This window comes from Caretta caretta, chromosome 12 (genome assembly GCF_965140235.1).
Source record: "Caretta caretta isolate rCarCar2 chromosome 12, rCarCar1.hap1, whole genome shotgun sequence".
Classification (NCBI taxonomy): domain Eukaryota; kingdom Metazoa; phylum Chordata; order Testudines; family Cheloniidae; genus Caretta; species Caretta caretta.
This window is the reverse complement of record NC_134217.1, coordinates 18436027-18449161: the sequence shown is the minus strand read 5'-3', so window position 1 is coordinate 18449161 and position 13135 is coordinate 18436027. Positions and strand designations below refer to the sequence as shown.

Here is a 13135-nt window from a genome sequence, read left to right as displayed (position 1 = left end):
TCCTAATTATATTTTTACACTTTACTTGCCAGAGTTTATGCTCCTTTCTATTTTTGTCAATGGGATTTAACTTTAACTTTTTAAAGGATGGCTTTTTGCCTCTAACTGCTTCTTTTACTAGAGATGCCGGAAAGTTAAGACAAATTAACTAAAGGTATGAAATTAAAGTGCATTAAACCTCTGTGTGGTTGCTCTCATCCAGAAGTCAAGTGGCCTTAGCTTGCTTTATCTTAACTCCACAGGATTAATCCAGCAGTCTAGAGAGGGGAGAGGAATGTAATTCCCAAAGGAGACCATCAGAGTCCGTGTCTACACTACAAACTTATGTTGACCCAAGTTACACTGGCATACAGCTGACGCAGTTAGTATATTGCTTGTGTGCATGCATACTTTGCTCTTTGTGGCGGCACTGTGCATACCCACCAGGAGTACTTGTATTGATGCAGAGTGTGATGTAACATGGGTAGGAATCCCACTGTGCAACTAACCACCATCCAGCACACTGTCTTTTGAGAAATTTGGCAATGATTGATAGGACTGAAACGAGTCATGCAGGACTGACGGGCAGCATGGGGTCAACTTCCTAGTTTGCAACTGTTTCCATCCCATAATGTCATCTGTATTCCACAAACTCATGTGGTCTTCCTCGCTGTCCACGTCTCTGACAGAAGCATGGAACCTGCAACGCTCTGCATGCTTGTCATGAGCATTGCAAGCACATGGCACACAATCCTGCAGTATTTAAAGAGCCACAAGCAGAGACACGGGAACATGATGATTCCTTGGAGGACAGGTTGCTATGGGTCATAGCAAGAAACAATTCAAGGTTGTTGGTGGTGTTCATGGAGCAGCTGCAGACAATGGAACTCTGGTTCTGGGTCTGAGAAACCAATACTGACTGGGGGCATCGCATCATAATGCAAGTTTGGGATAATGAGCAATGGCTGCAGAACTTTCAGATATACAAGGTCGCATTCCTGAATCTGTGTGCCAAGCTCACCTAAGTCTTCCAGTGTAGAGATACCAAAATGAAAGCCGTACCAACAGTGGAGAAGCAAGTGGCTATTGCACTGTGAAAAATTGCAACACCAGATTGCTACCGATTAGTCAGGAATCATTTTGGAGTCAGGAAATCCACCGCTGACTCCACTGTCATGCAAATGTGCAGGACTATTAATCGCTTCCTGCTACATAGGACTGTGACCTCTCAGCAATGTGCAGGACATAGTGGATGGATTTGCAGCAATGGGGTTCCCAAACTATGGTGGAGAGATAGATGGCACGCATATACCTATTTTGGCACCAGATCACTTTGCCTCAGAGTAAATCAACAGAAAGTGCCACATTTCTATGCTTACGCGAGTGCTGGTGGATCTCCAGGGATGCTTCACTCACCTCCGTGTCGGCTGCTCAGGAAAGGTGCATGATGCTTGCACTTTTAGAATACAGTACAGGACTGTTCAGAAAGCTGCAGGCAGGGACTTTCTTTCCCAATCAGCAGATTACCATTGGCAAAGTTGAAATGCCAGTAGTGATCCTGGGTGACCCAGCCTACCCCTTGCTCGTGAAGCTGTACACTGGTTACCTTGACAGCACTGAGAAAAGATTCAACTACCAGGTGCACAATGACAGTTGAATGTGCCTTTGGTTGTTTGAAGGGTCACTGGCATTGGACCTCAGTGAGAAAAATATCCAAATGGTTATAGCTGCCTGCTGTGTCCTGCATAATATCTGTGCAGCAAAAGGGGGAAAGCTTCTGCTGAGGTGGAGCAGTTCTCTGCTGAATTTGAACAGCCAGATATAAGGGGTATTAGAAGAGCACAACACAGAGCTATGCAGCTCAGGGAGGCTTTGAAAGACCATTTTCATAGTGAGCCAGAGTAGCATGTGGTGTTCTTGTAGTGTGCTCTACCTGGCCATGGTATGTGAAGCTGTTATTGTCTTTAATGCTCCTGTAGTGGGGTGGTCACCCCACTCCAGCCCTGAAGGGGTTAAAACAGCCCTGGAAGAGCCAATAGTAAAAGAAAACCTGGAGAGGGCTGTGGCTGGGAACAGCTTGGTTGACTGGGGGAAGCAGCCACAGCTGGGGCCATGCCCCAATCAGGCCACAGCTGGCCCTATAAGAGGGCTGAGGGCCAGGAGCTGTAGGAGTCTCACTCTAGCCCTGGAGTGGGAAGAGCTAGTTGTTTGGGTGCAAGGTACCTAAAGTGGAGCTAGTGCTGGGGAAGAGCAAATGGAGCTGGGGAGCTCCAGCCTGGTAAACCCCCAGGCTGCAGGCCTTGTTTAAGGCCAAAAGGTACTGGGGCTGCAGAGGGGCAGCCTGAGGACAGGCAAAGGCAGCCGGTCCTAACCCCTTGCCAGTGATGAGTGGCCATTATACTGCAGTCTGCCACAGTGAGCGGGGGCTTGATGATGACTGGCAGTAGCCACTGAGACAAGGTGGGTTTAGAGGGTTGGGGGTTCCCCTGGGAGGGGAGACCCAGAGTGTGGGGGCACTGCCAAGGGGCAGAACCCTGAGGAAAAGAGCACCGGGGTTCGGGAGGGACACGGGGCCAGTGGTAGGTGAGACACCAGCCTGCAGAAGGCGCACCGAAGGCTGGAAAGAGCTAATTCCTAAGACGACCAGCAGGAGGCGCCACACTGGTGAGTCTCACCCTGCTACGGCTACCTGAAAGTTTTAAGCACTGCATTCTCACATCTGCTTGGTATAGCTTGTGCCTGGCATCAGTTACAGCACCAGCCAACGTGAGCATGGACCTCCAGGGGCTGGGGAAACGAGGTGGGAATTGCTCAATTGCATGATTATAGTAGTATAGGGCAATGGCACTGAATACTTGGCACCATTTTCCACAAGCGGTGGTGATTTTACCTGATATCTCACACCTGAGGGTAACAAAGGCAGAGAGCTGCGGCTGGGATCCGAAAGCCACCCAGGTCCGTATGTGGCTAGACTGTGTACTGCAATGGTCCTGCTGAAGTTATCACTGAGTGGCAGAAATAAGGCAACCCTCCCTAGAAACCCTTCAGCAGAGGATTGTGGAATACCTCTATGAAAGTTTCATTGAGATCTCTTGAGGATTCACAGGACATCCCTGTGCACGTACACAAACTGCTCTGCATGCTCTTTCCCCCTCTTCCCCGCCCCCCCCCCCCACCAGCCTAACTCTGGAGGGGAATGAAAAGGAAAGAACTCTACCTCTCTTGGTTGTACCACTACCTCTTGTAGCATGAGTAAATCAATACATAAAAAGATGTGCTACTTTGAGGAGGGGGGCATCCTTGTTGTTATTTAACATTAAACCACTGACTTACTCGAGGTGCTTTCCCTTGGATCGGGCTTGCCTGTGCTCAACTGACTGGACTGCGGTGGAGTCAAAAATAGGTGCTGGCTTGCTGTGCACCTGGATCCCCCGATCGCCTGTCCCTCATACTCTTCCTCGCTGTTGACGGCAGGAGCCTGTGACTTATGCTCCTCTGAGTTATCCACGGGTGCTGCTGGGGGCGGTGATGGGATCTCCACCAAGTATGGCAAGCTGCTCATCACCAGATTGATTGTTAGCCTCCCTGGCCGCCTGATATGCCTGCCACAGCTCCTTGGCTTTGACACAGCGCTGCTGGTGGTTCCTGTCCTACTCCTTCTCTGGTTTCCCCTGAGCAATCTTCTTGTCCATGTCCACATTTCTGCAGCTGGTTTGGTGCTGTGCTTGTACAGCCTCTTCTCCCCAAGGGATCCGATGCCTCCTGTCTACTCCGAAGCAGAGCACGTCTGGAGCAGGTCGCTGGCATGGTCAGCGGGGCAGTTGCACTGAACAATGGAGAGTTGCTAGGTGTGCTTGCCAAGCCAAGCAATTGGGAAAAGGAATTTCAAAAATTCACAGGGTCTTAAAGGGGGGAGGGCGGCTTCTGGTCTCGGTAACCCCTGGGCAGTAGCGTTCACAATGGTAACCAGAGCAGTCAGTGTGGGGTATTGAGGGACAGGTGCTGGAGGACAGCAATGATCGACATAAGTAATGCAGCATCTACACTCACACTGCATTGACGTAGATACATCGACCTTGGCTCTGTGCTGCTTAGGGAGGTGGTGTTTCTAAAATAGGCATAAGGGGACACTTATATTGGCAGGAGCTACATTTCAGTGAAGACACATGCACAACGAGTTTGACCACAAGCTGCCTTGCATCGGCCTAACTTCATAGTGTAGTCCAGGCTTCAATAATGTGTGCAAAGGTCAGTAGGATGCAGAGTAGTAACACAGTTTAAAAAAAAAAAAAAAAAAAAAAAAGTTCACTTACAGATTGGGGTTTTGCCTGGGGAAAAGAAACTGGGAGTTTTTGGGTGTGTTAGTAAGGAGACACCTAATGAAAGCAAGGTGAGGATCATGTCCATCAAGAGGAGCCTGACTGGGTAAATGGAAGAGCGGAAAAGCACCTTAGCATCTAACGCAGGAGAGGAGAATTGAGAGTTACAGTGAGATAGATATTAGGAAGATCAGGATGTATGATTGTGTAGGGTGGGGGTTGGGAAACTCTCGTTAGTAGAGGAAGAAAGACAGTTTTGTTTTGGAATAAAGTGTCTTTATATGCATATTATAATACGGTGGAGTTTATAAAGCTGTGATATCATAGGTTGCTGGGACTAGCCTGTATGGGCTGGAGCTTTGGTGGCTGTTGTGGAATGGCTCTGCACCCACTAAGGAAGAAATGCACCTGTAGAATAAAGATAGCAGCTGCAGAAAGGTTCTGGGGCTGGATAGGGAGCTCACATTGCAATAACTTTAATAAAAAATAGTATCATATGTGACGGTCTACAGTGAGCCCCAGGGAACAGCTAACTTCATCCAGCATGAAACTGTTTAATTGTGTGCACTTTTCTCAAAAGATTTTTCAACAATATAAAGTCTTGCATCCTAAAGTAAAATGTACACTTAGTTTTATTTTACTTATATATATATATATATATATATATATATATATATATTAAAATAAAACTATCAGCTGTAATTATCATTTCAAAAGACATACTCAGTTAAATCTACCACAGTCCAGTAATAAGGTGTCCCTATCTGATAGTATACATTACTGCATATAAAAAATTTGACTTGTTGTCCTTTCTATTAATGAGAGGAATTAATTACTCAGAGTAGCAATGGGTACAAAATAGTTAAAGGTTGCACTTCAAAAGAAATAAGGTGGAAGCATTGCACAGTGTATGATCTGTTTTCATTTACATTGTTACTTATAATATAGCTTTTCATGAAATAGAGTATTTTCATAACTGACAAAGTTATGTCATTTTTCTTCCTAATCTATGTCTGCATAGTAAAACTCAATGGAACATGAATCTGGAAAAAAGTTTGATACCATTATACTATCATATATAATATGCAGTTTATTGCAGAATAATCTCACAATCATTCAAACTTTATATTTATAGTGCACACATAAAAAAGTGAAGCTTACCGTATCATGTGAGTTAGAAGAGTTTGGCTTGTCCTGTTGAAGGAATTTCTATGCAAAGGACAAAGTTCTTGTGGCAAATGTTTTTATGTATGGCAGTATTGCAGCAATTTCTGAGTGTAATTAGTCTAAAGGTTAGAGTAGACAGTCCTGTGTAATTCTAGATAAAGCACTTATATAACTAAATGTGTCTCTTATAAAAGTCAATGTAAAGCTTGTGAAGATTTCTGTAGAGCCACAGAAAATGTACATCCTATTCACCTTACCCATGCAAGTATTTACATTCAAGTCTAGGCGGATTTATGAATCTGGTACAATCAAGAATGCTATATGTAGTATTAGGGGTACTATGTAAGGGAAATAGAGGAGGTAGGAATCAGAGCAGAGAACTAAGAACTAGGATTTCTGGGTCCTCTTCTTGGCTCTGACCCTCTGTGTGACTTGAGCAAGTCTTAGGTCCAAATTTTCAGAAGTATTCATTAGATCTTAATTTTGAGTGGCCAATATGAGACATCAAACCCTGGTTTTCAGAGGGGCTGAGCATGCACTTTGAAGTAAAGTGGACAGCATAGTGGAGTAAAGAAGTTAATTTTTAAAAGGAATAAAATAAATAGATATCTAAGCTGGCTAGTTTCTTGTAGGCTTCACAGTGGACGTGGGTGTCAAGGGGAGGCCAGCTCAACAGCATTTTGTGCCTTATCCAACAGTGCAATTAAGCGCATGAAGTATGACTACTCACATGGTTAAGATTAAGTATGTGGTTTTAATATCTTGCTGAACTGGTTCCTAAATCTGGCCAGAGCAATTTTTGTTTATATGGGGCCAGCCAGTGCAAGCTTCTTCTGGGAGCCTCTGCATTGGTAGGGTTGCCAGCTCCTCCAGAGGTTTAAGTGACATGGTAGCAAATTGGGGGGCGGTAAAAGTAGTGATATTCTTCCAAGCTCTGCCCACAGAATAAGCCTCACCCATCTGAGTCAACCAAAATGAGGTACTATTCATGGTAGATTGTGCAGAGATTCAAAATATGATTGTTCTATTCTCTGGGCTCCTCAAACTTGGTCCCCTTCAGCATGCTTTGAATGTGTCAATAGACTGTCCTGGGCTCCTCAAGCATGGCTTCCCCTTTGTGGTACTTAGATCCCCAGATATTCTCCTTGGGCTTGGCTCTTCCTTGGTGGGACTCAGATCCCTGCTTGGCTCCTTTAACTTGGGGGGGGGGGGAAGAATAAGTGGACGTAGCTCCCAGATACCACCCACAGATAGTGCCAAAATTAAGTATCACTTTGAGGATATTGTAAGGATGTGATCTTTCCTCTCCTTGCTTGCATGCTTTCATGAGCAGGTAGCTAACAATGTTGACAATATCATTACTGGGCACCTGAGTTAATACCTCATTGAGATAAAGGGGCAGCGCACACCTCTCAGAGCTATTGTTTCAGACCCATTGCATCAGCTGATCTGAAAAATGTGATCTCAATGTTTCTTTGCTACCGTAACATTTAGGGCTAGTCTACACTGGCAACACTAAAGTGCTGCCACGGCAGTGCTTTAACGTGCCGTGTGTGGTCACGGCGCAGTGCTGGAGCACTGTTTATACTGGCGCTTTACAGCGCTGCAGCTTGCTGCACTCAGGGGTGTGTTTTTTTCACACCCCTGAGCAAGAAAGTTGCAGCGCTGTTAATTGCCAGTGTAGACAAGCCCTTAGAGACTTTTTTTTAAAAGAAAAAATTAGGAGCTGAATTTTTGAAGCACATCATGGCAGTGTGAGAGGGCTACCAGTACACTGTACCATGGCATATTGGCTCAGTCTTAGCCCTGCTTGATAGTAACAACATCAGAAGGTGTCATAACATTGTCAACATTAGAACTCCCACTGGTGCAGATGAACTGGTGATCAGCTGGTATATTTTGCTAAGTTTCCCTAGAAAGCAGGTTACCTGAAAAGCAAAGGCTCTGGTTGCCAAGCCCAATTGTCCTGGCAATCCAGCTTTAGGGAATAGAGTCAGATGAATCCATGGAGCCTATGATAATGGTAGATAATCAGCTGAACATGGGCTGCCAGTGCAATGCTGTAACTAAGAGTGAACACAGTCCGTGGAGATAAAAGGGTATATCAAGTAAGAGTAAGGAGGTGGTATTACCACTGTATATGACATAAATGAGACCATTACTGGAGTACTAGGTCCCGTTCTGATGTCCATATTTCAAAGAAGATGTCAAACAGTTGGAAGGGATTCAGCAAAGGGATATAAGAATGTAAGGTCTGTTTTCCAGACCCCAAATCAAAGAGAGACTTAAAAAGCTAAAGCTATTTCATTTATCCAAGAGAGAGTTAAGTGGTGACTTTGTCACACTCCACTAATACCTCCATGGGGAAGAGAGTCAGATAGTAGATCTTTAATCTAGTAGAAAGAGCTAATGAGATCTAATTGCTGCAAGCTGAAGCTAGTCAAATTCAGACTAGAAATAACACGCTCATTTTAACAGATATCCTTATCTAGGGCTATGGTAGCGTCTCCATCACTTGGAGTCTTTAAATCAAGACTGGATATCTTTAAAAGATATGCTATAGCTCAAACAGATGTTACAGGCTTGATGCTCATATTGCTGTTTTGGCCTGTGTTAGATCATCATAATGGTTCCTTCGGGTCCTAAGTTTTATGAAACTATGGAGCTAATTGAGGAATCCCTTTGACATCTTATTGTGAGGGGCTAGTTCTTCACTTACTGAGTGATGTACTGCCAGCCACTAAAGAAGTTTAGGGAGGCAGAAACTCAAAGATTATTTGAGCGTGCTTAAGCGGACATCTCTTATTATTTATTGTTTTATGAGAGCATCTAGAGGTTCTGCATGTGGTTCCACTTACTGCTATAGCATGGCACTGCAGGGCTTTTCATTGCTACCCCGCCCCCTACTTTAGCCCTTCATGGTTTATCTATACCTTCTGTGGCCTAGCCTTCTGGTCAGGTCGCCTTCTAGTTCAGCCCCTCTACCAGGGTAACAAGTCTAGCAAAAAGAAAAGGAGTACTTGTGGCACCTTAGAGACTAACCAATTTATTTGAGCATAAGCTTCCGTGAGCTAACGGAAGCTTATGCTCAAATAAATTGGTTAGTCTCTAAGGTGCCACAAGTACTCCTTTTCTTTTTGCGAATACAGACTAACACGGCTGTTACTCTGAAGTCTAGCAAATTCCATATAAACATCCAAACAAATGCGTCTTCTGCCCCTCTTGGACTACATTAATGTTCCCGTCTCTTCACCCCTAGTCCCAGGCCTGGCAGAGTTCTATTTTCCTTAAGCCAAGGACTGCATTTCAGGGCTTTCCTTGGAGACCCTCTTTTCCAGCAGGTTTCCCGTCTTCCCTCTCCAGGACCTCCAACAGCTTCTTGTAGGGATGTCTCCACTTCTTATAGGTCCTACTTCAGAACTTCCCACAGAAGCTCAACATACTCCTCATGGGCAGCGGTATCATAAGCAGGGGTAGGCTGTGCCTTCCCAAACAGCCCAGCGTGGCCCTGCCCATGCTCCGCCCTTAGGCCAGGCCCCCTCCTGCGGTTCCCAGCGCTCTGCCTTGGGCATGGCAGTTCTTGCTGGGGCCACGCTGCCCGGAGCTAGCCGGGTTGCCCGACTGCTGGGAGTGCTGCCGCCTAGCGCGCTGGGGCTGGCCACACCATCCTGTCATCTGGAGCACCAGGCTATCCGTGCCACCCAGAGCACCGGGGCTGGGGTCCTGGCTACTTGGTGGGGGTGCTCTGGGTTCCTGCGGGAGAGGGAGGGGGCAGATGGAGAGGGGCAGTGCCTTGGGCACAAGGGGAGGGGCCGGGGCTAGCCTCCCCCAACAGCTGGGTCACCGGCCACCCATGATGCTCCTTGTAGTCCCTTTTCAGGCTATTTTCATCAGACCTTTACCCAAGAGAGGAAATTTTCTCATCTAGGACTTCCTGCTTAAGTGAGTTCTCCTCTTTTCCCTGTGTAGTTCTCTTTGACCCTTTCACAGCTGAGATCTAGTTATAATTAAGTCACCAGAGCAGGATCAGCTGGAGGGCAACTTCTACATCACAGGCAAGGCTGAGCCAAACTTCCTGGTAAAGGGCCAGCACCCTGTGACAGATCCCAATCATGACTCAGGCCCCATTGTGCTTGTGACACACTTTACCTTGGGTGAGTGTCTTGTAACCTCCATATTCCTTATCTGTATATAATTGTGATATCATATAAAGCATGCCTTATAAGATATCAGGGGAAAAGTTATGATCTGCTGAAAGTCATTTCTCTATCCATATATGTATATCATTAATGCATATGAAGTTATGAGAATTGTGTTGTATGGTTGTCACTTGCTGTAAATTGGGGAATCAGAAAGATATTAGGTCCACAGAGGCAACAGCAAGGAAAGTAACCAATACCTGGGCGGGGTGTCAAACAACCCAACAACAGCCATTGTCCAGGGAGGGAGCTACAATTCAGTGACTCACTTGCATGAGGCCACACCAAGGGAATTGCTCAACCTTGCCTGGAGACTTAGCAATGCCCCCAGACATGCCTGGAGTTGTGTTCTCCAAGCAAATGGGACTGAGGGTATAAAAACAGAACACAGGGGCCTCATGCTTGGCCTTTCTCCTGCCCACACCTATGCTGTAAGCAACTAAGACACTCAGAAGAAGACTAAAGACTCCAACAGAGGAGGCTCGCCCATGTTTAAGGGACAAACCTATATATTAAGGACTGCAATATCCAGTGGGGTGAGAAAAACTGCTTAATCTAGATGTGGCCCAGTCTAATAGGGTTGAGAGTTTAGACTGCGGTGTTTATATTTTCTTTTCTTTTAGTAACTAACTCTGACTTTTTGCTTATCTTTTGTAGTCAGTAAATTTGTTTAACTGTTTATCTTTACCAGTGACTTTGCCTGAAGTGTGTGGTAAATCTGCTCAGGTTACAAAGGCTGGTGTATATCCACTTTCCATTGATGAAGTAGTGAACCAATTAATAAATTTGCACTGTTCGTCTTGAGCAGGGCAAGATGGTATATTCCTGAGGTACAGTGATAGGATCTGGGGGGATTTGGCTCTGGTGCCTTTCCTTGTGTGATTCATGAGTGGCTCTGGGAGCATTCATGCAATCAAGCTGGGTGTGGGGTCTCCCCATGCGGTTGTGCTGAGTGATAACAGCACCTGTAGGGCGTTGCTGCTGGTCACTAGCAAGGCATTGTGAGAGACAACCCAGGCTGGAGAGAGTTCAGGGGGCACAGTGATCCCACAGTCCCAAGCTGCACCCCAGCAATCCCCATCACAGTTCTAACCCTTGTACAAACATGTAGTAAGAGACAGCCCCAGCCCTGAAGAGCTGTTCAAGACAGATCAGCAAAGCAGTCTTTTATATCAATAATTGGAGTTTATTTCTCTTTGAAAGAATTGATAGAGCCCAAAAATTGAGTGAGGAGCTCTATCTCACTGACCTTAGGAACTAACCATCTGTCAGGAAGAGAAAAAAATGGATTGAGGGGAGGGATAGGAATAACTATAGATAGATGTGGTTCCTTTAATGCGGTAATGATGGCTCAGAAACCCTTTAAATGAATATGCACTAGCAAATGTTTAACCTTTAGGTTTAGTTTGTGTTTATGTTCCAAACAAACATAATTAGGGAAGCTTAAACATGTATATGAACCCAATCGTTCCCCCTCTGAATGTTAAGCATACGTTTACATGCTTATTATGTCTAATACCAGAAAGTTCAACGTTTCTCATGTTTATGTGTAATTTGCACTTTGGCATTCATGTTTTTTAAATACCACATTGAACAGTATATTTAAATAGGCAAACAACATCTACCAATGCTTCTTTCCTGAAGAAGATGCTTAGTGGGCTAACTAGCAGGTTTGAAAACCTCCCTCCTTGTCCCTTACAAAACCGCACAGCCAGAGCTTGCCCTAGACCAAATGGTGCCCCAGGCAAGGAGTGTCTTTTGCGCACACACCCCTTCCATTTATTAAACTTTTGAATACCTTATTTTTTCTACAGCACCCCAAGCCCAGCGTCCCTTCAAGCCCAGCACCCCAGGAGGTCACGTGGGTCGCCTGCCCCTAAATCCAGCCCTGCCCACAGCCCAGCTTAAATGTTTGAGGTGGGGGTTGGAGAAGAGATGTATCCTTATGAGCAATAACATCTTACTTGGCCACAGGAATCTCTTGTATGTATTTAAATATGTCCTGTTAGTTTGGCATTTTCAAGTTGAATGCAAGATTGCTACGAAGAGGTTAATAAACTGTGGCTAAACAAGTTAGTTTGCACTGTGGCTATTGCAGCAAATTTGTAAGACATCAGTTAGTATAAACATTTCTGTTACCACTGAGATTTTACCTCTGTACAGAAAAGCGGTAGTTCAAAGTACACTATCAAAGTCAGTAATTAACAAGGAGTCAGGTAACAGGCATTTTGACATTGCATTTTTTTTACATCAGCAAAGAACGTGCTGAATGAGGCATTTCAAGGGCCCAATCCAACAATCTTATCTGGGAGCTTGGACCACTCATTTTGGTGGAACTTTGCGGGATCGGGGCCAAAGCTTGTCATATACCAACATTCCATCAGTAGGCCTTGAGAGGCCAATGCAATACTGATGAAAACCAAGCCACATCGGCCTTATTGCACTTTCTCTTTTCTTCACATTTATTTTTAGGGATTTGTTTCTAGTGAAAGAAAATAGTAGCTGGAAATATGGAACAAGAGTAGCGATAACTGAGGGAGGAGAGTGACGCAGTTATTTCCTGAAAGATCTGGAGTTCCTTAAATCAAAATGTTGTACAATAAGGCCCTGATCCTAGCACTTGTTAAGACACAGAATCCAGTCTCAGCATGTAGTGGGCTCTGTGGAAAACCTCAAAGGATTTTTTTATTGTGTATAACTAAATCATGGACTAGTTGGCACAGGAAAGGGGAACACAGATTCATTTTTCCTCTGGAAAAAACCTACTATTGGCTAGGTCAGGATTCCATGGGGATGGCTGAAGGGATGTACTTGTGTAGTACTGCACTTTGTGGCTTCTTTTAGCAGTTGCAGTGTTCCTCCAACTAGTGCTGTCTAGACTCGCCTGCTGGGAAGCTGGATAACTTGTTTAACCCATGGGCCCTCACTTTGCACAAGAGGTGGTGCATAGGTCATCAGTACATTTCAGGGTTGTCTGAAGCACTTCAGAGAATTCCTGTCCTGCTACTTGCATAAGAAAAGAGGCTCCTTGTGCCCTTTCCACACCTGAACAGCATAGGGCAGGATTTAGTCCAAAATAAGAAAAAGGAGTACTTGTGGCACCTTAGAGACTAACAAATTTATCTGAGCATAAGCTTTCGTGAGAAACTGCTGAATTGGAATTCATTTGCAAATTGGATACTATTAATTTAGGCTTAAATAGAGACTGGGAGTGGCTAAGTCATTATGCAAGGTAGCCTGTTTTCTCTTGTTTTTTCCTACCCCCCCCCCCCCGCCAGATGTTCTGGTTTAACTTGGATTTAAACTTGGAGAGTGGTCAGTTTAGATGAGCTATTACCAGCAGGAGAGTGAGTTTGTGTGTGTATGGGGGTGGGGGGGATGTGAGAGAACCTGGATCTATGCAGGAAATAGCCCAACTTGATTATGTAAAGAGTTGTCACTTTGGATGGGCTAGCACCAGCAGGAGAGTGA

General features: G+C 45.1%; 1 protein-coding gene across 2 annotated transcripts in view; it reads right to left on the bottom strand.

Annotated features, from left to right (window-relative positions):
* LOC125620853 (ATP-binding cassette sub-family C member 12) overlaps positions 1-5530 on the bottom strand; it is a 117547-nt gene extending 112017 nt beyond the window's left edge. For both annotated transcript variants that reach the window (XM_048817047.2, XM_075118371.1), the window contains exon 1: positions 5460-5530. The gene's annotated coding sequence lies outside the window, so the exon portion shown is untranslated. The remainder of the gene's footprint in view (positions 1-5459) is intronic.
* Positions 5531-13135: the final 7605 nt, after the last annotated feature.